At 36.8% G+C, this 27,871-nt stretch overlaps 1 protein-coding gene across 5 annotated transcripts in view; it reads left to right on the forward strand.

Annotated features, from left to right (window-relative positions):
• Positions 1-27,871, forward strand: part of LOC121369071 (plexin-B-like) — a 404,054-nt gene that overhangs the window by 248,068 nt on the left and 128,115 nt on the right. For all 5 annotated transcript variants that reach the window (XM_041493902.1, XM_041493907.1, XM_041493903.1 and 2 more), the window contains one exon: positions 25,198-25,248. The gene's annotated coding sequence lies outside the window, so the exon portion shown is untranslated. The remainder of the gene's footprint in view (positions 1-25,197; positions 25,249-27,871) is intronic.

A 27,871-nucleotide genomic window follows, 5' to 3' on the forward strand; every position in this document is an offset into this window, starting at 1 on the left:
ATTGCTTAGCTTTATCTCACTCTGCTGAGGTATCCCAACCGGTGGTACTTCCTAGGTCAAACCAATTTATCGACTTCAAGATGAGACTCTCTCCATTTTCTCTTCCTAATCAATTTCACCTTCTCCGACATCACTGGTCTTCTTCAAGCTGACTTGGAGAATGTTTTTCAAGTTCCACTGAAAATTAGAATGTGAAATAATTTCCAGAAACAGTTTAAAATTTTAACAGCTCCACTGGCAGTTGCCGTCAATCACAGGTGGTGCTTTCAGACATGTGTTTAATTGTTGACATTTTTCAGTAGTAATTAGTTCATTATTTTGAAAATTCCACTATTTTCTCGTTTATTTTAGACAGAGTGATTAGCTGTGTAAGACTCTAATTAGTATCACTTTAGTGGGGTTTTATTATTTTGGAGATACTTAAATATGAAAATAAGTCACTTTCTATCAGCTTATTTTGAAATTCCAACCTTTTCTTGAACAGTTAACACCTTTTTTCCCACAAGTTTTTGACATTTATTTCCTCATACATTTGGCAGTGTAAAAACGTAATTACAAGAGCTGCAAACGATGAACTAGAAGTTGATATCCGGTTTTTGGCACCAGATTTCTTGTCTTGAGCCAAACATGTTATGCATCCTGCTATATTACATTAAAACAACATGCTATTTGTTTTACCTAGTTAGAAGCCAAAAGTTATTACTTGATTTATTACTTTTGTACATAATAAAGATACGATGAATAAGTGTCCATCAAGTTGAATTTCATATCATTATGAAATATTTCAGAATCTTTGAAACACTTTTTCTGATTTAATAGATAATCTATCATTCTTGCACCAAAATCTGGTAATCATTAGTTACGTTCTTGTGCTGAAAGTAAGACCGGTTTGCCTTTTATATCCTTACAGTTAGCTGGCACGTTGAACTAAACAGCTGGCCCATATATATTTAATTATATGTGCAGTTATTAAAAGATGGCAGCGTAAGTTTAAACCTGTACTGTTTGCCAATATTTAATGCAAATATGTGTGCACATGCCATGGTATTAAATTTCAAAGCGAGCCTCTGTGTACTTTGGTATTGGAGCAATGTGCAGTTCACTCCTGTTTGCTATTTACTCTCCGGTTGATTGAGTCCGACAAGAAATTGATTGGAACCAACCTGGTCTAGTAAGGACTCTACCGAGATCATCTGACCATCAAGATGGTACTCCACCTTGCTGGAGCTCTCATCTTCTGGGAGGAATTTAAAGTACCTACGTTAATCAAGCCTGGCAATTAACCATGGCAATCGACAGTGACATAGAGATTGCTGCAGTGTTGTTGTTGTTTTTTTTCCACCATAGCATTTTATTTTGTCATAGAACGAACTTGTCAATTTTCTATGTTAAGTCAATTAGTTAATTATTTATTTTTGTAATACTGACATACTAAACTCCTTTCTTACACATTAACCACAATTCTACTCTGTAAAATGCTGTGGAGACTACTTTTCTTAATTGCTGAGGTTGATTAATTCACTTGTTTGTATAGAGAATTGATTCACTTCTGTTTGTGTGTTCAGTGTTCGAAATAAGGACTTATCCGTGATAAGTGATAATCTGCTGAGACAAGCAAAATGAACATTACCGTATATCTTCACCTATAAGTCAAATTTTTTTCACCCAAAAATTATTTTATAACTTGGGGGGTCGACTTACAAGAGGGTAAAAAAAATTCACTCAAAAATATTACCGTTTTGGGGATTATTTTACAAGTTTTATTGTTGAAGTTTGCCCTGTATTTATACTCAAATATGTTAATTTCACACATTTGTTTTTTAATAACCCTTTTTTTTGACATTAGAACGGTTTTGGTTATGCAAAATGGCGTGCGATCTCACTCGCATGCCAAGCGAACAGTCCACTTAGTTAAAATAACAGTCATCACTAATAGCAAAAATGTCAACAATACTAACTACCTGTTGCCTGAGTTTATTTTGAAATCTGGTCACTGGCATTAATGGTTGTTCAAACAATGTTTTGTTGGTGATTAACTTCAGCTTAGACTGATACCTGCAGTTCACTGGAGCAATAGGGACATACATAAAAACCATGTACTTTCCAGAGTTATCCTCCTTACATGTATTAATAGGGCGGCAAAACATGTGATTAACTGATACTTTCAGTTTTATTCTAGTGATCTGTTGTCAGTGTTTATAAATAAAGTTGTTGTCTGTGCACAAAACCATGCTGTACAGTGCCATACGGTAGCAGCCAAACAGCTTTCACTATCTACTAAGGGAATATTTCGTTTTGATGCTATGTTACTTGTTTGCTATGTACAAAACGTTAAAACCAAAGTTTGTAAAATAATTTTCATTTGTTCAAATATTGTACATTATTGTTCTCATGTGCTGAAAATAAGAAATACTTCAATATTTATAAGTTGTTTTTCATGGGTCGACTTATAAACGGGTCAATAAAAAAAATACGTTTTCAGGGCTTGAAATTAGGGACTCGACTTGTAGCCAAGATCGACTTACAGGCGAAGATATACGGTAGTGGTTGTCCAGTGGAGATGTAAATATTTATAATGCTGTTTCATTTTGAGCAATCAAAAACATTGTCCTTGCTCTTGAATAAAACTAACAACTTATCTGGATAAGTAAAAATATTGATGGACAAGTAGATTTGTAAATGTACTTGTCTGGTGGACTAGTGAATAATTCTGCTTATTTCTATTGCTGGTGTTACTGTAAAATACCATACGGTGGAAATGCAATTAAAAAACAAAGAAAAGGATTGAGTCATCAGTGATCTGTTTGTTGGAAAAGAAAGGATTATTTGTTTGTTGTTAACACCACTTCACATTTGTTAAGCTACGGCTAATAATTAGGTGTCAAATGATTTAATAATCTCTGGGCTTAGTGGTTTTATGGTTTGTTGCTCGCATAAAGACTTGACGTCTTGGGCTCATAGTCTAATATTGGTTCCAACACCAAATGAGATTTAGCAGAGTGGTTTTTTTTAGATATGAGGCCACTACAAAATGAATTTTAGGGCTGAATTTACGAAGCCTGTTTTTCTTAAAAGGAGGTGTTTAATCATTGAAAATGTATGTACAGTAAAGTACATTTATAGTGAACGTGCTTTGTAAATTTGGCCCTTAACCTTTAAATTCTACCATTGATTGAACTACCCCCTGCTGTAGTCTAGGAGGAAACATGCCAGTATTAATTATCGTTTATAAAAATAACTAGATCCAGTTCTTATTATTTTAAAGGGTTTATTACAAAACATGAGAAGGTTTCATTTAATTGTTTCCTAAAAAAAAAATCATGAGAATTGAGTCATCAATGATTTGTCTATTCAAGTGAGAATTTATAAAGCGACTTTGCATATCAGGTTAAACGTATTAATTGATTTTATTACTCATATGGTTGAAGATAAATGGAGCAGTAATAATCGTATTGACATGCTTGTTATAATGAGTTAACGCAGAGCTGTGATGTGGGGCATCTGGCAAGTTTGAAACACAGATCTCAGTAGGATTTCATGGGCACTTGAAACACATTATGACTAGGTTTATTGACACCCCTGTTTCTAATAATAAATAAATTACTGCTATTGCCTGTGTTATGAAATGTTCTCCAGATCTGTTTTGTTTCCATTGTTCTTGCTCAGGGAATAAAACAGCTTATGAACTCACAGCAGTCATTCTGGGAGTCATAATTAATCTATATATCTCCAGGCTGTGGGTCATAGAGCCTTTAATTAATAGGTATAAATAAATCCCCCTGTGTGTGTGTTTGTATGTGTGTGTTTGTCTGTGTGTCTGTCTGTGTATCTGTCTGTCTGTCTGTCTGTGTCTGTGTCTGTGTCTGTGTCTGTGTCTGTGTCTGTCTTGTCTGTCTGTCTGTCTGTCTGTCTGTCTATCTGTCTGTAAAACAGTTTACAAACCTACAGCAGTCATTCTGGAAGTTATAATTAATCTCTCTATCTCCAGGCTGTGGGCCATATAGTGTTTAATTGATAAATATAAATGAAAACCTCTGTGTCTGTCTGTCTGTCTGTCTGTCTTTAACTGCAGGTATACTAAAGATCTTGGCAGATTAAATTTTAACAGTAAAGGTGTATCAATACATTAAAAGTATCATCTAGTTTATTTATTTAACCATTATCAGACATTACAAAAGATTAATGGTTCTGCAGTTGAATTCAAATTTTATTATTAAGGTTAATAAAGATTTTGGTAGATGAGATGATAAAAAACAAAATATACGAAGCGTTAAATAAAAGCAGAAGACTTAGAAGAGTTATCATGCCTGATAAATACAATGGTCTTTTCCCCGTTGGATTCAGTTTTTATTATTAACATTAATAAAGATGTTGGCAGATTAAATATTGATAAATATAATATACTAAGGATAAATGTCAGAACTGGAACTGGCAGCTCAAGGACTTCTTAGCCTTGGGACAGCTTTATATGCACCATCACAATAAAAGCTGGCCAGTGTTTATGTTGTAAGTGGCGATAGCCTTTATAGTTTGATAACGGTATGGCTATAAAAGTCACTTAGTGTTTGAGTTGCGGTTGGTGATGACCTGTGCTAGGAGACTGCCCTCATTGAAATTGCTAATCTAATCTGGGAGGGTTGGATTTCCACACCTGTGACACGTGGGTCTGTTTGCCTGGGCGGGAGGTGTGCTGGGCAGATGTATGGAGCAAATTAAGGGGGAGGGAAAACATTTTTATGACAAGTCAGTGATGTATCAGCTAAGATGATGGTTCTGTCATTATGGAAAAAAGGGATACATTAAAACAGATGTAGCTATGGTACATGTCTTTTTGTGTCTTTTTGTGTCTTTTTACGGTCACTGTTTGTGTATAGTCGGCTCGGTTATTACCTTATAACTGTTTATTTAATATGAATGATTAAGCAGTGAACACTGGATGTGAGATAACATGAAATACAAAGTTCTGTTGATCTCTTTGAAAAGTGAATTTCAACCATGAATTGTCAATGTGAAATTAGGCAGTAATGTTCTCTTAATCGAGAGAGGGGATGGGCAGGATGTAGCCCAGTGGTAAAGCGTTCGCTTGATGCACGGTCTGTCTAGGATCGATCCCCGTCGGTGGACCCATTGGGCTATTTCTCATTCTAGCCAGTGCACCACAACTGGTATATCAAAGGCTGTGGTATGTACTATCCTGTCTTTGGGATGGTGCGTATAAAAGATCCCTTGGTGCTAATCGAAAAGAGTAGCCCATGAAGTGGCGACGGCGGGTTTCCTCTCTCAATATCTGTATGGTCCTTAACCATAAGACTGACACCATATAACTGTAAATAAAATGTGTTGAGTGCATCGTTAAATAAAACATTTCCTTCCTTCGAGGGGGGTGGTGGATTGTAGCCCACTGGTAAAGCACTCGCTTGATGTGCGGTCGGTCTAGGATCGATCCCCATTGGTGGGCCCATTAATTGTGCTATTTCTCATTCCAGCCAGTGCACCACTACTGGTATATCAAAGGCCATGGTGTGTGATATCCTATCTGTGGAATGGTGCATATAAAAGATCTCTTGCTACTAATGGAAAAATGTAGTAGATTTCCTGTCTAAGACTGTCAAAATTACCAAAAGTTTGACATCTAATAATCAATGATCAATAAATCAAACAAAACAAACTTTTAACTTTCCATCAAGTACCCAAGGACTGGTACACCAAAGGTCATGATATGTACTGTCCTGCCTAAAAGAAGCTCTGTATAAAAGATTGGTAGTAGTAGCCTATATAACGGCAGCAGATTTCCTCTCTTTCTCTGTGTTGAATAACCATATATTAAGACACCAAAATAGCTGTATTTAAAATGTGCCGAGGTGTCATTAAACAAACACACATTCCTTTCCTTTCCTTTACCATTTAGTAGACATTTATCTCGTTTAGCCTCCATGTACAGCTTTTCCACTCTGGAATTTTGTGGCATTTCACCACTGTTATGATAGCAGTATTAGCTACCTGCCAGTTGCCCCAAGCCGTAAAATAATTATACAATTCAGTAGGTTCCAAACATACAGTTGCATTGCATATGTGGCATACTGTAAACAAAGCTATTGGATTTCAATGTAATATAGGTGGAAACCATCCAGATGTCCCCACAATGCAGGGCTGTATTTTCAGCACAGGATGCTACAACCATATAATACAGATCAGTGAGGTGTCATATCTGTAATCCATGTTATACCATTTACTCCCAACATATTGATGGAGGTGAGATGTAGCCTAGTGGTAAAGCACTCGCTCGATGCACGGTCGGTCTAGGATTGATACCCCGTCGATGGGCCCACTAGGCTATTTCTCATTCCAGCCAGTGCACCACAACTGGCAAATCAAAGGCTGTTGTATGTACTACCCTGTCTGTGGGATGGTGCATATAAAAGATCCCTTGCTGCTAATCGAAAAGAGCAGCCCATGAAGTGGCGACAGTGGGTTTCCTCTCTCAATATCTGTGTGGTTCTAACCATATGTCTGACACCATATAACCATAAATAAAATGTGTTGAGTGCATCCTTAAATAAAACATTTAAACTAGACTGGTTTGGTTTTGCTCCTCATATTAAATGTTTTGTTTTTAAAGTTTTTTTTGTTTTGTTTAATGACACCACTAGAGCACACTGATTAATTAATCATTGGCTATTGGATGTCACACATTTGGTAATTCTGACACGTAGTCATGAGAGGAAACCTGGTAAAAATTTTCAAATGCAGCAAGGAATCTTTTTATATACACTTTCCCACAGACAGGAAAGCGCATACTACAGCCTTTGACCAGTTGTGGTACACTGGTTGGAACAAGGAAAAAACCCAGTCAGTTGAATGAATCCACACAGGTGGTGCATTTGGTGTCTAATATATAGTTTTTGATACCTGGGGTGAGGATTGGAGAAAGAATAGGGGGAGGGACTCACTACCATCACATAACCTATTCCTATACAAAAAGCACGAAGTGATCTTTTATATGTACTTTTCCGTAAGCAGAAGAGTACATATCACAGCCTTTGATGTAGTAATGGTTGGAATGGGAAAAATACCAAATCCATTGTGGGTGATTGATGTTATGGCCCATTAAACCTCAAACAAGTACTCTACCACTGAGCTATATTTTATCAACTCAAGAGGCTTAAAACAAATTTGTTATAATATAGACAGATTTCAAACTGTGAAGTTGCATTTATATTGACACCCACCATGGCCTTTTTATTTATGATCTATGACAAATGTGTAGAACTGTATACTGGGTAACGCCAACAATCACACCCATCTGGCACCTGACCCCGTCACCTCTAGACTTCAAGTGCAGCCACACAATCCATCTCCCCCAAACAAACAATGCAAGATGATGCCAGCATGCTGCTCATTTCACAGGCTGTAAGTTTCCAGGATACCTGTCCAGCCATTCAAAACAATAAGGTATATACAGCACTGATTTAATGTCAATGGACAATTTAACTTTTAAGAGCACACACTTTGAAGCCAGGCTAAACATTTGCCAGCAGGGCTAGACAGTAACTTCAAGCACATGTTATTTGATGCGGCAAATTGTGAGGTATATAACCCTCCACTTGCTAAGAACCTTTTTCAGTGTTTACATCATTTGCCAGTGTGCAAGTGATCAAGATTCTTACGCACCCTATCCAAAGATGAGAATGCCAAACATCAAATTAAAGAGACGAGAAATCGTTTCCTTATTGCTGTAAATCGTAGCAACATCAATACATGAGAAAATGCTAAGAACTATCACATAAGAAGAAGCTGCAATTATTATTTTATGCCCCCATCCCCTTATGATCAATCCTGAGACACACCCATAAGCTTTACATCTATAGCTCTGACATCTTAAAGGGACTGACCTGATTTTGCAGCCATTGTAACATGTTCATGACATACAGAACATTTGTATATAACTAAAATTACCTATTAAAGGTGCAGACTCTAGTTTTAACTTGTAAAAAATTGAAAAAAAGTTTAACTAAACTTAGTTAATCTACAAACCTGTAACACATTGGATAAAGTTACAACAGAGTGAAAGAAGAGTCTGTGATGTTAAAACCGGGAAATACCTTGAAAAATAGACTAGAACTCGAATCATTAACCGTTATTTCTCAGATGCAGGTGCATTTTTTAAAATATGAAAAATGCATTTTGTGGTATTAGAAACACCAAGATGACCAGAAACACTTCGGTTCTATGGAAATGGATAATCTAAACAATAAAATATAAGTAATGTTTAATTTCAGTGATCATTAATGACTCTTAATAGTGAAAAATATGCTGTAGTGTTTAAAAATTAGGGTCTGTACTTTAAATATATTTTCTTGTTTAGGATATCAGTGTCTGTATTAAAACAAGGTGTTTAAACAAGGTGTTTGTTGTTGTCCTAATGTTTGTAGTACCTTCCAATAATTTTGTACATAAAAAAAAAAGTATATTACAAAGTAAAAGGAAAAATTACACAAACATCGGCACAAAACCACAATTGCATTGGATATATAGACACTGGTATTCTGAACAATAAAATGTGTTTAATATGTAATTTTATTCACCAAATAGACTATTAGTCAGAAACATCTTATAATGGCCGTGTGGCAGGACTTAGCCCAAGGGTAATGCACTTAGCTGATGTGCAGTCATTCTGGGATCGATCCCTGTCAGTGGGCCCATTGGACTATTTCTCGTCCCAGCCAATGCACCATGACTGGTATATCAAAGGCCTCGGTATGTGCTGTTCTGTCTTGAGATGGTGCATATAAAAGATCCCTTGGCTACTAATGGAAAAATGTAGCAATTTTTCTCTCTAAGACTAGATGTCTGCATTACCAAATGTTTAACATCAAAAGGCTGATGATTAATCAAATTAGTGTGCTCTAGTGGTGCTGTTAAACAAAACAAACTTTACAATGGCTGCCAACTCGGGACAGTCCTATACAGCTGTTGGATATGACCATACACTATCTTGTCATTGACAGAAGTCTTGCGAAGCTATCCACACCCACACCAGGCAGACACTATCAGGTACATAAAGACCTAGTGACCAAGTTCCAAGCAGATCACAGATGCCACACTTTTGTTGAAAAGGTGCTGTGAGGAGTTGAAACATTATCATCATCTCACGAAAACCGAGCCCACCCACAACACAGAGAGAAGTAGTGTTTAGGACAGCCAGCAGGAACCCATAGATAAAATACTGTATTGTGAGACATTTTCATGATGTTGGGAGGATTGGTGAAAAGCAGTCACAGGAAAAATAAACACCCAAGGTTATGAGTATTAAACAGGAATGTGGTTTCATAAACACAATCCACAGTGCTCCTGGGGTTGTATTGGTCAATGTATGTTCATTCAACTAGTAATTTTTCCAGAATATATAAATAAAAAAAATAAAATATTCCACCTTTTTTTTTCTCTGTTAAATCATGTTATACCGTTCTGGCTTAAGTTATTAATTTTGGCAATTTAATACATGTATAATGGCAGTTTTTATATGTGTGGTATATAAAAAGGATTTTAAGTGAAACAAAAAATGTAGAAATGCCAAGTACTTTAAAAAAAAGTAACATCAGTGACATTTATCAGTTTTGGTTGTCTAGCTGTGCATAAGCATTTAGCTAATCATGTTTTACATCTAGAGTAATAATATTTTAAAACACATTAAACAAATTCTTCTTTTGGGGCAAACACTTAATCTCTGTACTGCATCTTGCTTACTGATGACTGTGGTAGAGTGCTTATCTCAAATATGATAGATTGCAGGATCATTCATTGTTAATGACTGTTTTCCTATTGCAATCGTGCATGCAATGCCAAGGACTGGTATATGAAAGTCTGTGGTAAATGCATGCTGCTCTGTCTGCAAGATATTGCATATAAACTATGATATATTACAATGTGGTAAGAATAGCCTATAGAATCTTGGAAAAAACGTCATAAGTAAAAAAAGTCAGAGAAAAAAAAACTAGAACAAAAAGTAACAACTTTTAATTAAAAAATATATTAGACAATGAAAGACAGATCAAACACATTTTGTCACTGAGAGTGTTTGTTAATGTTCTTTGTTTTCAATGTTGGTGGTTTAAGTGGATGTTCCACCCGATGCCATGGAGAAATTCTGTCACAGTCTTGCAGTCCTTAAGACGATGGACACACAGGTTGCGAAGGCGCTCTTGCAGCTGCACATAGCATCGACAAACCTGTCGTTGAGGTGGGTTGCCAACTACATCCTGCTGGATGATGGTGCTCGCTGTCGCCTGGTCATGATGAAATCATTCAATAACCCGCCAGGTTGAGGGATGTGTTAGTAGCCTTAATCTGACATAACTGATCCTAATCAATAAGTGTAACAAGTCACCACCCCTGCAAAATATGAAGCCACTTTCTTTAATCTAGCCTAATTGACCCAGGTACAAGAAGCCACTCTACAAACCCACCCTAATCACTAAGTTTAACAAGTCCACCCTGCATACTATGATGCCACTTTCTTTTAATTTAACCACATTCAATACCCTGCAAACCCATACATTTTGTTGTATAAAACTTTCTTTCCTGTGCTTTTTTCTTCTATACTAAATTGTGACTTTTTTTTCTGTGACTTTTTTGTGCAACTTTTTTCAGCTACCGACCCATATGGCAGCTGCAGGTTTTTTTCTCTCGATATCTGGACCAATTGTAGTCTTAATAGATGTTCTAGTCATAATAACATGATATTCTAGTCTATTCTAGTCTATTCTAGTCTATTAGAGTGTGTCTTCAATTGTAGCACAGCACCTCTTGACTTCTGTACTCAAGGTTTCTGTTGAGATTAGCTCACCCTTGGTCCATATCAATCCAAACTCCACCCAGCTTGGGTGTCTTTTTAACAGAATCTGAACCTCTTACTGACACGGCTCTCTGGGTCACTGAGACATACAAGCCCCCTCACCACATCACGGAATGGACCATGAAGGCGTGAACCAAGTGTCTCAGTAACTGTATGTTAGCCATCAAGCAGCATTAAAACAATTCTTTCTTTCTTATTTCTCTAGTTGACAGAGGTGTATATACCTTTCTTTGTTAAGTGTTGAGTTGGCTGAAAGGTGACCCATCCAAATGGTTCGCTGTAACCAATGCAATAAAGATTCCACCACCAAAATCTCAGTGTGTGGTCTGCTTGGCAGGTAGAAATGTATCTCTCCAGTACCAAGGTGTAAATGGAGATTAGTTCATGAAAATCAACAAACACACTATAAATTATTCCAGCTACATGTTACTACACATCTACTAGTATGTGGGATCTTGACTGAAAAGAAATGGGATCTTTATCCAAGTTCAATCGAGGCAGGTGTGGAATGCTCACTTGAGGTGCTTGTGTCATAGGATTGAACCCCATCCCATGGTGGGGCATGGTAGTGATTGTTTTTTTCCATTTCAACCAGTGCTTCACGACTGGTATATCAAAGGTCATGGTATGTGCTGTCCTCTCTCTGGGACAGTGATATAAAATATCCTTGCTGAAGTTTGGTAGGTGCATTTGAAAGATACCTTTTTTGCAATTTGACAGGTATATTTGAAAGATCCCACATTGCAGTTTAGTAAGTTTGCTTAAAAGATCCATTGCTGCAATATGGTAGGTGTATTTAAAAGATCTCGTTCTGCAATTTGGTATATGCATTTAAAGGACCCCATGCTGCAATTTGGTAGGAACAGTCCAGTGATGTCTTCTCTCACTTTCTGGTCCAATATTGCAATTATCAGATTGAATGTTACTCTTCTAATGGATATTCTTTAAATGTGCTGAGGTCTCGTAAAATAAATTCAGTGATAGTGATTTATAGATGCTATCACAACTTTGCCAAAATGCCCTTTTGATTCTCCCTTATGCAGAGATTTGATTACGAAAAACAAATTTTGCATTCAGATTTGATTTCCTGAAATCAGACAGTATGTGAAGTTTTTTCAGACAGTGTGTTGAGGTTTTGTGACACAGTGTGTTGAGGTTTTATCACACAGTGTTGAGGTTTTGTCAGACAGTGTGTTGAGGTTTTGTGACACAGTGTGTTGAGGTTTTATCACACAGTATGTTGAGGTTTTGTCACACAGTGTGTTGAGGTTTTGTCACACAGTGTGTTGAGGTTGTGTCAGACAGTGTGTTGAGGTTTTATCACAATGTGTTGAGGTTTTATCACACAGTGTTGAGGTTTTGTCAGACAGTGTGTTGAGGTTTTGTGACAGTCTGTTGAGGTTTTGTCACATAGTGTGTTGAGGTTTTGTCACACAGTGTGTTGAGGTTTTGTCACACAGTGTGTTGAGGTTTTGTCAGACAGTGTGTTGAGGTTTTATCACACAGTGTGTTGAGGTTTTATCAGACAATGGTTTAATTCTTTGTACCCTTCTCTCTAAAATCTAGAACTGGAATGGTTTCTTCATTGTGGTCACAGCAAGGGTTGTCCAGGGTAATCAGATTTGAGCATGTCAGTGTTGTCAATACAAGTTGTCTGGTTAGTCACAGACCTACAGTTAGAAGTTAACATTTGTAAGTGATCATCTGACCGTATAAGGAGTGCACCAGCACAATGGAAACAAATCTACACCAGTTCAGTTTGTTATCAACAGCACATTTAAAACAGTTGTCACTACTCTTTCAAGTACAGAATTGTGAATTAAGGAGTATAATGGAAAAGGTATACAGACTGGGTCTTGCTTTGTATAGTTACGATTAAACATAATTTACAAAAACAAAAAACCCCAAGAAGTCCTGTAATTATGTTTATGACTCATCTCTGTGGCAGTTTAAAACCGATGTTGTACAGTTGGTAAATCAATGACTGTGGTATGTGCTGTTCTGTCTGCATGAAAATGCATATAAAACATCCCTTGTTGTTACTCAGAAAACAATAGCACAAAATGTTCTATCTTTCTTAAGATCTAAAGCACTTGAGAGGTATATAGTTTCAGAGACATATAAAAGAATGCCATGTGCTGATATTACTGGTGGTTACACACAGGGCATCCAACTTAATAAAATTACATAGAATTCCAGTTGTTTTATTTTGTTACAGTGATTGTAAATCATATTGTTAATTGTATTACAATGCATAGTATTACTGTAAATATTACAGTTAATTGTAAATTATATTACAATACATAATATTACTGTAAATCATACTGTTAATTGTAAATTGTATTACAATACATAATATTACTGTAAATCATACTGTTAATTGTAAATTGTATTACAATACATAATATTACTGTAAATCATACTGTTAATTGTAAATTGTATTACAATACATAATATTACTGTAAATCATACTGTTAATTGTAAATTGTATTACAATACATAATATTACTGTAAATCATACTGTTAATTGTAAATTGTATTACAATACATAATATTACTGTAAATCATACTGTTAATTGTAAATTGTATTACAATACATAATATTACTGTAAATCATACTGTTAATTGTAAATTGTATTACAATACATAGTTCCAGTTCATTAAACTTTATTGTAAAAATCTCTGAAAAATCAGTTTATTGTTCCAAGGGAAAAATTACATAAAGCACATAAATAATGGATTTGCTTGTTTTTGCCATATTTGATGGATAATTTGCTACCAGAAATGAACAGCAGATACAGATTATAGAACAAGTGGTGTTTGCTTACAGGATAACACAACTCGTAACTCAAATGGCAAATTGAGTTGGCTGATTAGCTAATTGAATCACCACACAAGCATGTCCATTGCAGATTACTGTAACAGGATTGAACAATTCAAATTACATTTGTAGTGTGTCAGGTAATGAGAAAACTATCACAATAGCTGTATCATTTGTAATTGGTAGTGTGGGACATAGACCACTGGTAAAGCATGTACTTGTTATGTGGGTGGTTTAGAATTGATCTCTGTCAGTGGACTATTTCTTGTTCTGGCTAGTGCTCCACAACTGGTGTAACAAAGGCCATGGTATGTATACTATCATGTCTGTGGGATAATTAATGCATATAAAAGATCCCTTACTGCTAAGTGATGTAAAAGAGTAGCCCATGAAGTGGAGGCAGTGGGTTCCTCTGTAATTATCTCTGTGGTCATTAACCTTACATCCCCCATACATCCCCGACACCATACAACTGTAAATAAAATGTGTTGAGTGTGTCATCTGTTCTGGACCAGGCCACTGGCTATCCAGAGACGTGGCCGCGACAGACATGCCTGAAAGCTTAGTGGTACATGGGCATGTTAAAGATACTCTCTCTCTCTGAGTGTGTCATTAAATAAAATACTTCGTTCGTTCTTTCGTTCTTTCTTTCTTTCTTTCTTTCCTTCCTTCCTTCCTTCCTTCCTTCCTTCCTTCCTTCCTTCCTTCTTTCTTGTAATTGGCCTAGGTGATATGGTGGTTAATCGTTTGTCCATCCATCCATGTAATTTTTCGTTCTGTCTTTTCTTTTTTCTTTTTTAAAAATCTGATTACATTAAAGCAGGACACACATATTTTAAGGTTTCTTTTAATTATATTCATTTATTGCTTCAGGATCCATTTAAAAACAGAACAAGACTTTATTTCCCCCATGGTAATCATTCTGCATTATGGTATAATAGGATTAATATATGACACATCGGGAATGAGAAGATTTCTTAGCCGGATGCTCTTGGATTATGATCTGATTGCATCAGTCAAGGTCTTAGAAGATGCTACTTTCCATACAGTAAGATTCAATTAATAAACCTGCTCCATCTCGACAAGTATGATGATATGAAGGTGCAGTACCATAAGCTTCTTGAGTTAATTATCCTTTGATGACAGCATGCATGATGTTCTGCTTCATATTGTCATCTTTGATGAAATCTCAGCAAACAACAAAAAACCCAAAACAATGTTCCTCTTCTTGAACATTTAAACATTATTTTCCCACTTGTATCTGAATTTAGGCGACATCATGTTTCCTCTCCCCTTGCCCCTCTATCTGTTTCTGTCTCACTCCCCTCCCACTCTCCTACCTCTATCTATCCCCCCTCTCTCCCCTTCTCTCTCTCTCTCTCTCTCTCTCTCTCTCTCTCTCTCTCTCTCTCTCTCTTTTTATATATATTATATCTCTCCCTTCCCATTCCTCTCTCACTTTTCCTTTCTGCCTTTCTCTCCCTCAGTCTCCCCTCATCTATCTCTCTCTCCCTCCCTCTCCTTTCTCTCCCTCCTTCCCTCCCATTCTCACTATCTCTTTCTCCCTGATATATATATAAAATTTGCATTCTTGTAGAATTGTATATAGGAAATCAGTGTATTTCTTAATTCATAAAAACAAAAAAGTGTTCCATAATCAAACAGGCTGCACATTTAAAAAAAATGACTGAATAAAAGGTTTTTAAAATTAGCCAATAATAAACTTCTCTTAGTTAATCATCCAGTGTTGCAATACATGTATGTCGCCACACCTCGTCTTCTCATAGATCTTTAATGAACTCTCAACAACATACAACCCCTCTAAGAATCATCAAACCTTACAATTACTCCGTCCACTGTCTGTAGGTCATCGTCGTCAGGTTGACATTGATCCACCACTGACAAGTTCTAATGTCATTTCCTCCTGGTCATTGATGCCAGGAAGACAGCCATGTAAATATCCGAGACTCTGTGCGTGTGCATTCACAGACTTTGTTAGCCAAGATGCTACAGGAAATTAGCTGTGATGCACATGATCTTCAAGTCGAGATTACAGGACTCGCGGTCCTTTGTTGTCAGCCCACCGATTTGTGTGTGGTCTGCTTTGCAGCAGTTGTGATTTCTTTTCAATGTTTTGTAAATATTATATTTGCGCTCGTCAACTGTCAGTGGTATTGTGGTGCATGTCCATCTTTTGTTTGGACAGTGTTTCTAATTCATTCAGCAGAAAAATGCTTCATGACATCTCCTTAACAAGCTTTCGGTAATGTCTAAACCATGCTGAAGGTTTTCATTCAGGGTTCCAGACAACAGTTTATTCCTTTGGGAAGAAATTTTGATCTCCCTTGTGACGGAAATGTGTCGTATAAAAATAATTTATGTGATATTATGCAGTGACATGATTAGAAAGAAATAAATGAAAACAAAACAAAAAATGTTCTCTTGTGAGGTTTGAAGCAAGTCTGAAGTGTTGGAAATCATTATCTTAGATGTTAATCAAAATAGGATTTGTTTCCATGCCTGATTTGGTCTCAAGATCTCATTCTATGTCTGTCTGTGCTCTGTCTCATAGTATCAAAAGAGACGTTTTGTCCCTGTGGACATTGTGATTATATTTGGTGAAAGAAGATTGGAGTTATAAAAGTTTTTTTATTCATGGATTCCTCTTTTAGTTTTTTCAACTTGGAAAAAAAAGTAATGTTTTTTCCCTACTAAATTGTATTATTTTTGTTTTGTCTGCATGCAAGACACCTAATAGCCGATGTGTATTTGTTTGCTGGGGTGTCGTTAAACATTCATTTATTCATTCATTCATTCATGCAAGATTACCTTTGTCTGTCATCAGTGGCGTTTCCCCACTGATTAAAGTGTATGTGTGTGTGTGTGTGTGTGTGTGGGGGGGGGGGGTATGCCATGCAATAACTTGGATTAAACATTATTTTGTGAATTCTTAAGCATGACTTGTTAAATGTTGTGGCAACAAATTTTGCTGTTATTTCTAAAAATAATATATTATTTTGAAAGATGGAAAATTATTTAAAGCTTAGTTGTGTTTTTTTGTTTTTGTCTTAGATGATGTTTGAATCTTTTGTCCAAATTTAAAATTAAATGTTGTTGTTGAAATGATGTTTGTTATACATGTACATATATACAATGAAATGGTGATATGAGTCTTTTTGATGATTTTAGTCTTTCTTTGCACCCTAGGTGGGAAATCAAAATAACAAAACTGGCCAACAAAGCCATCACATGCCAACAAAATCAGTGTAAACATGTAATCCTCTCATTCAAAAGGCAACAAAACACCATAGTGTCATAATGAGATATAAACAAATGTTAAAAATGCCATCTTAAATGATTATTATGCCACTGCATGCAATTGTCTCATTAGTTAACACAATTCATGCCAGATATTAATGTATTTTGGGTCACATCACATAAAGAAGCATGCCAGAGTTGTAATGGAAAATGATGAGACATTTTGTGAGGACGCCAAAAACAATGCAATTATTTATTTCCTCTTTCAATGTTTGAATTCATAATGTCAGATTTCTAGGCATAAATATTAGCAATTAAACTGTCTGATGCTAAGATTTATTGGTGAAGAATTATTTATATATATCAGGGGCGGGATGTAGCCCAGTGGTAAAGCGTTCTCTTGATGCACGGTCAGTCTGGGATTAATCCCCGTCGGTGGGCCCATTGGGCTATTTCTTGCTCCAGCCAGTGCACCACAACTGGTATATCAAAGGCTGTGGTATGTGTTATCCTGTCTGTGGGATGGCGCATATAAAATATCCCTTACTGCTAATTGCAAGAAAGTAGCTCATGAAGTGGCGATAGTGGGTTTCCTCTCTCAGTATCTGTGTGGTCCTTAACCATATGTCCGACGCCATATAACCGTAAATAAAATGTGTTGAGTGTGTTGTTAAATAAAACATTTCCTTCCTTTTATATATATCAGGTAACATTTGTTTTCAGAATTTTGAGATTAGTGACAGTTGCTGATCAATAGAAAATTGATTACCCACTACTATTTAATGTTTTTAGAATTGCGTAGCGATCTCCAAAATGTGCTTTCAGAATTTGTAACATGATACTGAGCAAAAATTTAATACTCTCTCTACATTATGTCAAATTTATTGTTTAATTTGACAGATTTTGTTTTATGTGACACTTTGTCTTTTCTCATACATGAAAGATTTGTCCCATTTTATGTCAGTAATGGCTAATGGTTGCACCTAAGTCATTGTTGAACGTGATTTGAAGTGACAGAAGCATGTAATTTCAAATTACTTGCATCTCTTTTCATGGAAGCAGTGCAGAATCACTTTCAATAAATCTGCTCCAAAGGGGTTAATTTTTGACGATTGTCTCCCGTTTTTGACAGAACAATGGGGCTGTAGTAAAATTAAGCAACAGAAATTATTTCCCATCTGCAAGCATCTTATCGCTAGAGTATGGCTATTAACGTGAGTTTGTAGTCTTGCTGTCAAGCATTAAATCTTCCATGCCAAACATTAAGCGATCCAGAACCTGATCTTTGTCATTGCATTTCGGTATCACGTTCTTGTATATTAAATATTTGATTGTCTCTGTTACTTGGCTGCAGTGGTGTTGGTGCATAAAGTTTGTTTTGTTTTAAAAATGACACCACTAGAGCACATTGATTTATTAATCATCAGCTAGTGGCTGTCTAACATTTGGTAATTATGACATTGTCTTAGAGAGGAAACCCACTACATTTTTCCATTAGTAGCAAAGGATCGAGCGAGCACCTTACCAATGGGCTATCTCCTGCCCAACCTTCCTAAAAATGCCTCGGTTGTTGGGGCAGTGTTTGGGACATGTAAAACCCCCAGTTAGTTCACCAGGGAGAGTGATGATCCTGCATCATGTACATCAAACTTCAGGTGAATGATCTACCACAGAACCACATCCTAATCCAGGATGACCTGACATTAACTGGAGATGTAGAGATCTTGAACTTGTGTGTGAACTTGTACATCTTTGTGAATTTCCTGGAAATGACCAAGAATATATGTGTTTCAAAACGAAAACAACCTTATTGTACATGTTGCATGTACTACAAAACTTGTAATTTCATAATATTACGTTTGAAATATATGTTTCTGTGTATCTCAATGACATTAAGAACATACAGACTGTGAAAAATGTCTTAAGTACATAATATTGGTATAACTGGTCTAAAAAATTTTTAAATGTAAGGTTATTGCATCTTCTGTTTGGGATAAACGTAATAAAATGTACAAGTCCAAAAAAAATCTTCATATAAGTATATATATATATATATATATATATATAGCGACACAAATAAAAATGAGCTACACGAACTCTCTAATAATACAAGCTTTATTAATGAAACTAAAGCTTAGAACACAATGTTGAATCATTTTGGAAAACATCTGCCCTTATGACTTGGCCATTGAGACAGAGAATGGTGATCAGGAATCAGAGTCTGGGATTGTCGGAGCATTTAGTCCATTTTAAATTGAAAAGGACCACTGTGAAGGCTACATGATTGAACACCCTGTCCTGCTGGAAAATGACTTCTGACACAGCTTGTGTGTTGTGGTTCTGTAAATTATCTCATCAAATGAGAACTTTCATTGTTCAGTCATGATAAAACAAAAAATAAATCTGTTTTGGAATTATGTCTTGCAGGCTCCTGGTCTCATCTATTTTAATAATGCAAATGATTTTCACCCAGGACAGTGTAGAAAAAATACATTCCTCTTTCACAATTAGTGTCAAATGAATTGCATGTTTTGGGAGTAAATTAAGTTTCAACAAAATATGACACTGGATCAAATGGGATTTAAAAATGATCCGATTTCCTCATAGACCTTCTTGGAGACAAGTCCCGCATTGCATGTTGATGAGTCTGATAATAAAAAATTATTCAGTTTCACTGAAATTGGTGAGTCCCAGACTAAAGTTATTAGTCTCGGTCTGGCCCTGGTGCTTAGTGAGCATCCCTGAAGTGTGGACACTGTTAGTGTATTTAGGATCCCTGAAGTGTGGACACTGTTAGTGTATTTAGGATCCCTGAAGTGTGGACACTGTTAGTGTATTTAGGATCCCTGAAGTGTGGACACTGGACACGGTTAGTGTATTTAGGATCCCTCAAGTGTGGACACTGGACATTGTTAGTGTATTTAGGATCCCTCAAGTGTGGACACTGTTAGTGTATTTAGGATCCCTCAAGTGTTGACACTGGACATTGTTAGTGTATTTAGGATCCCTCAGGTGTGGACACTGGACACTGTTAGTGTATTTAGAATCCCTCAAGTGTGGACACTGGACATTGTTAGTGTATTTAGGATCCCTCAAGTGTGGACACTGTTAGTGTATTTAGGATCCCTCAAGTGTGGACATTGGACACTGTTAGCGTATTTAGGATCCCTGAAGTGTGAACACTGGACAGTGTTAGTGTATTTAGGATCCCTGAAGTGTGGACACTGGACACTGTTAGCGTATTTAGGATCCTTGAAGTGTGAACACTGGAAAATGTTAGTGTATTTAGGATCCCTGAAGTGTGGACACTGGACACCGTTAGTGTATTTAGGATCCCTGAAGTGTGGACACTGGACACTGTTAGTGTATTTAGGATCCCTCAAGTGTGGACACTGTTAGTGTATTTAGGATCCCTCAAGTGTGGATACTGTTAGTGTGTTTAGGATCCTGAAGTGTGGACACTGTTAGTGTGTTTAGGATCCAGAAGTGTGGACACTGTTAGTGTATTTAGGTATTGCCTTTATGAAGTTAAAAAAGGTGAGATATCAGTATTAATTGTTCGATGTTGGTGGAGGTAATGGCATCAACGTTTTTGCATTATTGTTTCATGTTTAGATCCTTTTCTCACAAAATGTAAGTCCTAGACCAATGAAACTTGGTTTGTAGTTGCACTTGTGGCTGTTCCGGGATGATCTGGGATCAGTCCCCATCAGTGGGCCCATTGGGCTATTTCTCATTACAGCCAGTGTTCCACGACTCGTATATCAAAGGCTGTGGTACATATATGTGCTATCCTGTCTGTTGGATGGTGCCTATAAATCCCTTGCTACTAGTGGAACAAATGTAGCAGAAGTCCTACATTTCAAAATGGGGCAGGATTTAGCTCTGTCAGTTGAGTACTTGCTTGAGGTGTTTGTGTCACAGGATCAAACCACCTTGGTAGATCCATTCAGCTGATTGTTTTTTTTTCAAGTTTTTTATCCAGTGCACCACAACTGGACAAAAGCCGTGATATGTGTTTTCCTGTCTGTGGGAAAGTGCATATAAAAGATCCCTTTCTGCATTAGAAAAAAATGTAGTGGGTTTCCTCTGATGACTACGAGTCAGAATTACCAAATGTTTGACATCCAATAGCCGATGATTCATTAATCAGTGTACTACAGTGGAGCCATTAAACAAAACAAACAAACATATTTCAAAATTACTGTTTGACATCCAATGGCCAATGATTAATTAATAAAAAAGATTAAAACAAATCTTTTTTAAAACAATATGTTTTTTTAATAAAGGTAATAAAAAAAATTCCACCTACTGTGTATCCTACAAGGCATTTGTACTTAAGATGTGAGGAGAGATAACATGTTGAATTTAGAATTGTATTAATAATTATCAACATCATATCAATGTTGTGCATATTTGATAATAAAAGGCAAAATTGGCAAGTGTATTGGTCTACAAAATGACCTTAAGTATATTACATAAAATATTTAAATCACTGTCATAAAGTATAGATAACACTTGGCATAATAGTTGAATTGTCTTCATATCATTCTGGTACACCAAGTCTGTAATGGTATAAATTATGATGCTGTTTGTAAGCCATGCATACATAAAACTGTATAATATTGTAATTCTAGATCATTGTAAGTACCGTAAATCCTTCAAGAGAGACCTGCTTTGAATAAAACCTGCCTTGGTTAGTACATCAAAGGCTGTGGTATGTGCTATCCTGTTTATGGGATAGTGCATATTAAAGAACCCGTGCTGTTAATCGAAAAGATGAGCCCATGAAGTGACGACAGCGGGTTTCCTCTCTAAATATCTGTGTGGTCCTTAACCATATGTCCGATGTCCATATAACCATAAATAAAATGTGTTGAGTGCATCGTTAAATAAACCATTTCCTTCCTTGGTTAGAGGCTGGGCCCAGTGAATCACGAAAACCCACCCCTGCAATTGCCCACAGCAATCAGCAGTGCCGTGGAGATGGCTGTGTAGTTTTTAAAACTCGCTCTGTAACTCCTGCAATTGCCCACAGCAATCAGCAGTGCCGTGGAGATGGCTGTGTAGTTTTTAAAACTCGCTCTGTAACTCCTGCAATTGCCCACAGCAATCAGCAGTGCCGTGGAGATGGCTGTGTAGTTTTTAAAACTCGCTCTGTAACTCCTGCAATTGCCCACAGCAATCAGCAGTGCCGTGGAGATGGCTGTGTAGTTTTTAAAACTCGCTCTGTAACTCCTGCAATTGCCCACAGCAATCAGCAGTGCCGTGGAGATGGCTGTGTAGTTTTTAATTCTCCACAGCACTTTTTTGTCTTGGACTATATTTATGGGTTTTTTCAAAGGCATGTTTTTTGCCATGGACATTTTCTTAATTGCAGGAGTTGGAAACGATAGATTCCTGCCTTTGCTGCTGTAGCTTTGTCAGGTGAAAGGCCATGTTATACTCATCACTTTCGTTGCATGACGTCAAAAGCTTATAACAACATAGCAAGAATAATAGGAAAAGAGTGTTCAAAGATAGGTTTGCATGCCTACTTTTAGAATATGTCACAGAAAGGCTATGCTAAAACTCAAATCATGAAAAAACATAGAAGCCTGCCTTGAAGAGAGCCTGGGTATTGGAGCGTTATGAAAAAAATAGAGACTGTCGGGTTATTGCTCGTTCCAGCCAGAGCACCATGACTGGTATGTCAAATGCTGTGGTATGTGCTATCCTGTCTGTGGGATGGTGCATGTAAAAATCCCTTGTTACCAATGGAAAAATGTAGAAGGTTTTTCTTTAAGACTATATATCACAATTACCACAACAAAAAAATTGAAATTTGAGAGCCAATGATTAATAAATTAATGTGCTCTAGTGATGTCGTTAAACAAAACAATCTTTTTAAAATAGAGGCCTATATGCTTTTATTTAGGGATTTATGGTATGTTTAAACACCAGCTATTTTATAGCATTGTGTCTATAGTTGCTAGGTTTTTGTATGCTTGCCACATTTCTGGCTGATTAAAGACAAACTTAAACCTAATGAATTACTTCTCGCTGCTCATCACGACAAACAATATTTTATTAATCATAAGCTCTCTGGCAGTCTTAAGGGAAAACCTGTCTTTTCATTTCTGTCATCTATTATGCTGGGTCTAGCTGTGTTTGGCACTGTATTCAGAACAGGTATATGTTATGGAGATAAGCAGCACAGATTCTATACCAAGACAAAAGAGTTATACTAGAATAAAATAAAACTTGTGGCTTTCAAAGTGAAATCAGACACTGAATTTAATTAATGCATCATTTGTCAGTATAATTTTAAGTCGCAGGAGATTTTCAAAACAAAATGAAATGCAGCAGTGTCGCACCATTGAATAATGAAGCTTGTATTTTAAAATACATTGCTAAATGTTTTCGACTTAGTATATGTCTGCTTTCATAATGACTGTATGAAATTAGTAGTCACAAACGTGGTATCTCCAAACACTGGTTAGACAAAGCGTGCTCCATGGAGTTGGGGAAGGGATGACTCTATATTACTGATGATGTTTTTTCTTTATCTCACATCTGCACAAATGGACGATGACGTACAGGTTGTAGTTTCTTGGTAGAGGCCTTAACTGTGAAAGTGGTTTGAAAAATGGCATCAGTTTTGGTTTTTCATTACGGTTTTGCATTTAGTTCCATTTTGGAGCAGGATCTAGCTCAGTTGGTAGAGCACTCACATCTTAGTGGATCCTACCAGTGTTCCACAACTTGTATATCAAAGACTGTGGTATGTGCTGTTCTGTCTGTGGGAAAGTCCATATAAAAGATCCCTTCACAAACTATAAGCTCTGGATTAATGAAATTCAAGTCAATGTTACACATAGTGGATGTTTATTTCGATGCTTGTAAAAAAAAGAAAAAAAAGAGTAAGATCAATATTCAATTAATTTTAAAAAATACAACTATATGTAGGTAAAAGTTAAATTTGTGTCAGAAAAAACCACACCCAAAAATGGGAAACAATTGACACCAAACAGGTTTATGATTGGCAATACATTTTATTCCACAGTATTTGTGTTGCTTTGAATACAGACTATGAACAATGGTACTGTGTTTACAGACTCTGGACAAAGCAAACTGTGGGGATGGTGTGATTGGCGATTAAAAGGCTTTCAGGCACCGTCTCCATGGAGGTGTCCATAAACTAAAAGTTGGAATTTGTTGTCTTGGTCTGACATTAATGAGCCAGCCAGTAGGAATGAGCAATGTGACTAAGTGTGATGTATTTCCTCACTTCTCTCAACAAAGGATCCCAGTAGATACATTTATTGTCTCGGTGACTAATTTTGTAATAATTATTTCTGTATCCTTTAAGCTAGACGTATCATAGGCTTTTTGGTAGAGACACTCTTTTTGCTTGGTGTTCTCTGTGGCTTAATGGTTAAAGCTATTGGAATTAAGGCTGGTAAAGTTACTGAGTTCACATCCCAGTACCGGTTCCTACCTAGAGTTAGTTTTAACAGCTCAGTGGGGAGATGTGTGATCATCATGCATCAACTTCTCTCTCACTAACAATAAACAGTCCTTATAATTCACTGCCCTGGACAGACAGCCAAGATAGCTGAGGTGTTTGCCTAGGACATGCATTGTGCTAAAATGTTAATTGGATATTAGCATGACAACGAAGTTAAAATGAAATACATGTAATTACATCTGGTGAGGATTTTGTGCATTTATACCTCATAGCTTTATAAAATTAATAATAAAGCTACATGGTTGAGGAATTTTAACTTGGTGAACAGATGATAGGGGGCGTGACATAGCTCAGTGGTAAAATGCTCACATGATGTGCGGTCAGTCTGGAATTGACCCCTCTTGGTGGACCCATTAGGCTATTTCTCACTCCGGCCAGTGCACCATGACTGGTATATCAAAGGCTGTGGTATGTGCTATCCTGTTTATGGGAACATTTTGTTGAACTGCTATTTTATTGTATTCTTTAGTCTCAGTATCATCTAGTGTCAAATATTTTGTACTCAAGGAGGCCCTAGTGGCCTGTCTTTCCATGATTGTGTGATAATGGTTTGGGATCACAGACAGACGGATGGACGGACGGACAGACAGACAGATAGATCATGTGAGTAGTGACCTCACCTCCTGTGCTGGGGGTTGTACTGGGCTATATACAACTCAGTTTTATACTGTACTTTTGATAATATAAGTTTCGATTGTAGTTTAATAAACATACATACTGGATGCTAAGTTTTTGCTTCTTTATCTTTTACAGAATTCTGTTTACTGGTGGTTTCCTGTTCCCGATCACATAAGCTCAACTAAGGTATGTAGTTCTAAATACTGTTGTTTTGTCTTAATGGTGTAGTTTTACCTCTGTATGTCTATTCTATGTTGTCAATTTCCTTTCTACTCTTATGGCTTAATTTGTTATTTATAAGGGAATATTTGTCGGGTAACGTGTATGTTTACCACTGCCCTGGACCGAGTGTGTGTGGATTTGTGTGTAGTTACAAACCTTGATCATTATATAGGCATCCTCTGGGGTTTTAAGCATACAGAATTCTTTCTTTTTCTTGCAATTTATGAGAAGAAAAAAAGCCACAAGAAAACAACCTTGCAGTATACACATCTGTGTTTGTTTTGTATGCTGTCATAATTGCCATTGCAGTGTGGGTTTTTTTGGGGGGTTTTCATCGTAAGCCAAAACTAACCACCCACTCTTTGAATTAACTCTCAAATTGAGAAGGCTATTTCCTGAAGAGCTCTTACCAACACAGGCAGTAGCTGTTGCCAATTTTAACATGTTTTTAGTGAAGTTTTCTAAAATTTTTGGCTCCAAAATGCAATAAAGCTCTCAACGTTCCCCCTGCTGAAGTTGGTCCTTCCATAGGATTCAAGACTTCTCCTCTTGTTTAATATTCCACACACATGGCAGTCATTACATAGCGTTTATACTTGAAAAAAGCACACATTTCTACATCTCTTTGAAGATTCTCGCTTCAAACCTTGCCGGACTGGCTGAAGTATGGAAACATTGAAAGCGAATACAAAAGCATGGCCAGTTTGTGCTAGGGGTGGGAAAGTGTGTTTTATCCCGCAAAGTGTGTTCGCTTCATTTGCTGTACATGCTTACAGTTTATGGAGTACACAGTATTGGAATGTGGCAGAAAATATTGCAGCATGCAGGGCCAGAAATGGCTGATATGTTGGTAGAGCCCAGCGTGGTTTTTATTGGCCATGTTATTGTTCCAGGAAGAGTCTCTCCTCCTCCTGGAGGGCTGGCCACAGCAGATGGTTTATGTTTTGCCATGTTGATTCTTTTAGACATTTCCTTGCTTTATTTCACGAGCTTTCTGTCAACTGTGAAAGAAATGCTTTAGATCTTGTTAAGTAAGGAGAAAATGTTTTCTTCGTCTCTGATGGTCTGGGTTGTAGACTGGAATTGGAGATTGTACAGAGTTGGTTTCCTACTGGGCTTCACACTTAAATGTGTACATGATTGATTGCTTTGTGACTTACTGTCAGTATTCATTTTCATTTTTAAAAAATTAGGTTGTGTCAAGTGGATTGAATATATGATTGCAAAACAAAAAAGAGAAAAGGTTATGCCATTTTCAACATTTAATACATTCATAATAAAAGATATAATAAAATAAAACAAATTTTATTACATACAACCATTTCACAGTTGAAACTGTGTACAAAATAATGTTACAACAACTACTTCATGTTATGTCGGTCTGGTTAACTAGTGTTTTAAATTGTTCATTCATCTCATCCATCCATTTGGTTCTTCACTTTGTCACATTGTCGATTTATATCCTTCAGTTGAGCACATGACTTTCAGTCCATCCCATCCCATCTCATCCCATCCCACCCACCCACCCACCCACCCATCCATCCATCCATCCATCCATCCATCCATCCATCCATCCATCCATCCTTACACATCAGTCTGTCCATCCATCCTATCCATCCATAGTTAACAATCGTGCATCAGTAGTTTCCACTCAAACAAATTCAAGGTTGTCAAAATTTTTAGTTTTTTTGCAGCTGTCATAGTACTTTTGATACCAGGATTTGTGTTGATCCATTCACAACGTTATGTCAGTCTGGTTATCCAGTGTTTTTTTTAATTTGTCGTTCATTTCATCCATCCATTTTTTCATCAGTTTGTCACATCTATTCATATCCTTCAGTTGAGCACATGACTTTCAGTCCATCCATCCATCCATCCATCCATCCATCCATCCATCCATTCTATCCATCCTTCCCTCCATCTGTCCATCCATCCATCCATCCATCCATCCATCCATCCATCCATCCATCCATCCATCCATCCATCCATCCATCCATCTATCCATCCATCCATCCATCCATCCATCCATCTATCCATCCATCCATCCATCTCACTCTATCCATCCATCTCACTCTATCCATTATCCATCCACCTCAGTCTGTTCATCCATCCACCTCAGTCTGTCCATCCATCCTATCCATCCATAGTTAACAATCATGCATCAGTAGTTTCCACTCAAAACAAATTCAAGGTTGTCAAAATGTTTTGGGATTTTTGTAGCTGTCATAGTACTTTTGATACCAGGATTTGTGTATCTATTCACAACAGTTTGCAAACTGGACTACTTCTGTTGGCTATTTATACATGTAAGTCCTCGTTTTCCTTCCATACAGTCTGTTGATGGGAAGAAGGTGATCAATATATTGTCATTTTTCTTTAATGATTAATTCATTATCCCAGTCTGCTGATTCGGTGCTGATAGTGGCAAAGCTATCTGAAAGCTGTTAATGCATTCTGAATGATAATATCTACAATCATGTCTTTATCGTTGATTGTCATTTTGCACTTACTCTTTTAATGCATTCAATAATTATAAGCAAAATGGACAGTGGATTGTATTAGAAACTTACTGTGGTATAATTACATG

The sequence above is a fragment of the Gigantopelta aegis genome, chromosome 3 (assembly GCF_016097555.1).
Source record: "Gigantopelta aegis isolate Gae_Host chromosome 3, Gae_host_genome, whole genome shotgun sequence".
In the NCBI taxonomy this organism is placed as follows: domain Eukaryota; kingdom Metazoa; phylum Mollusca; class Gastropoda; order Neomphalida; family Peltospiridae; genus Gigantopelta; species Gigantopelta aegis.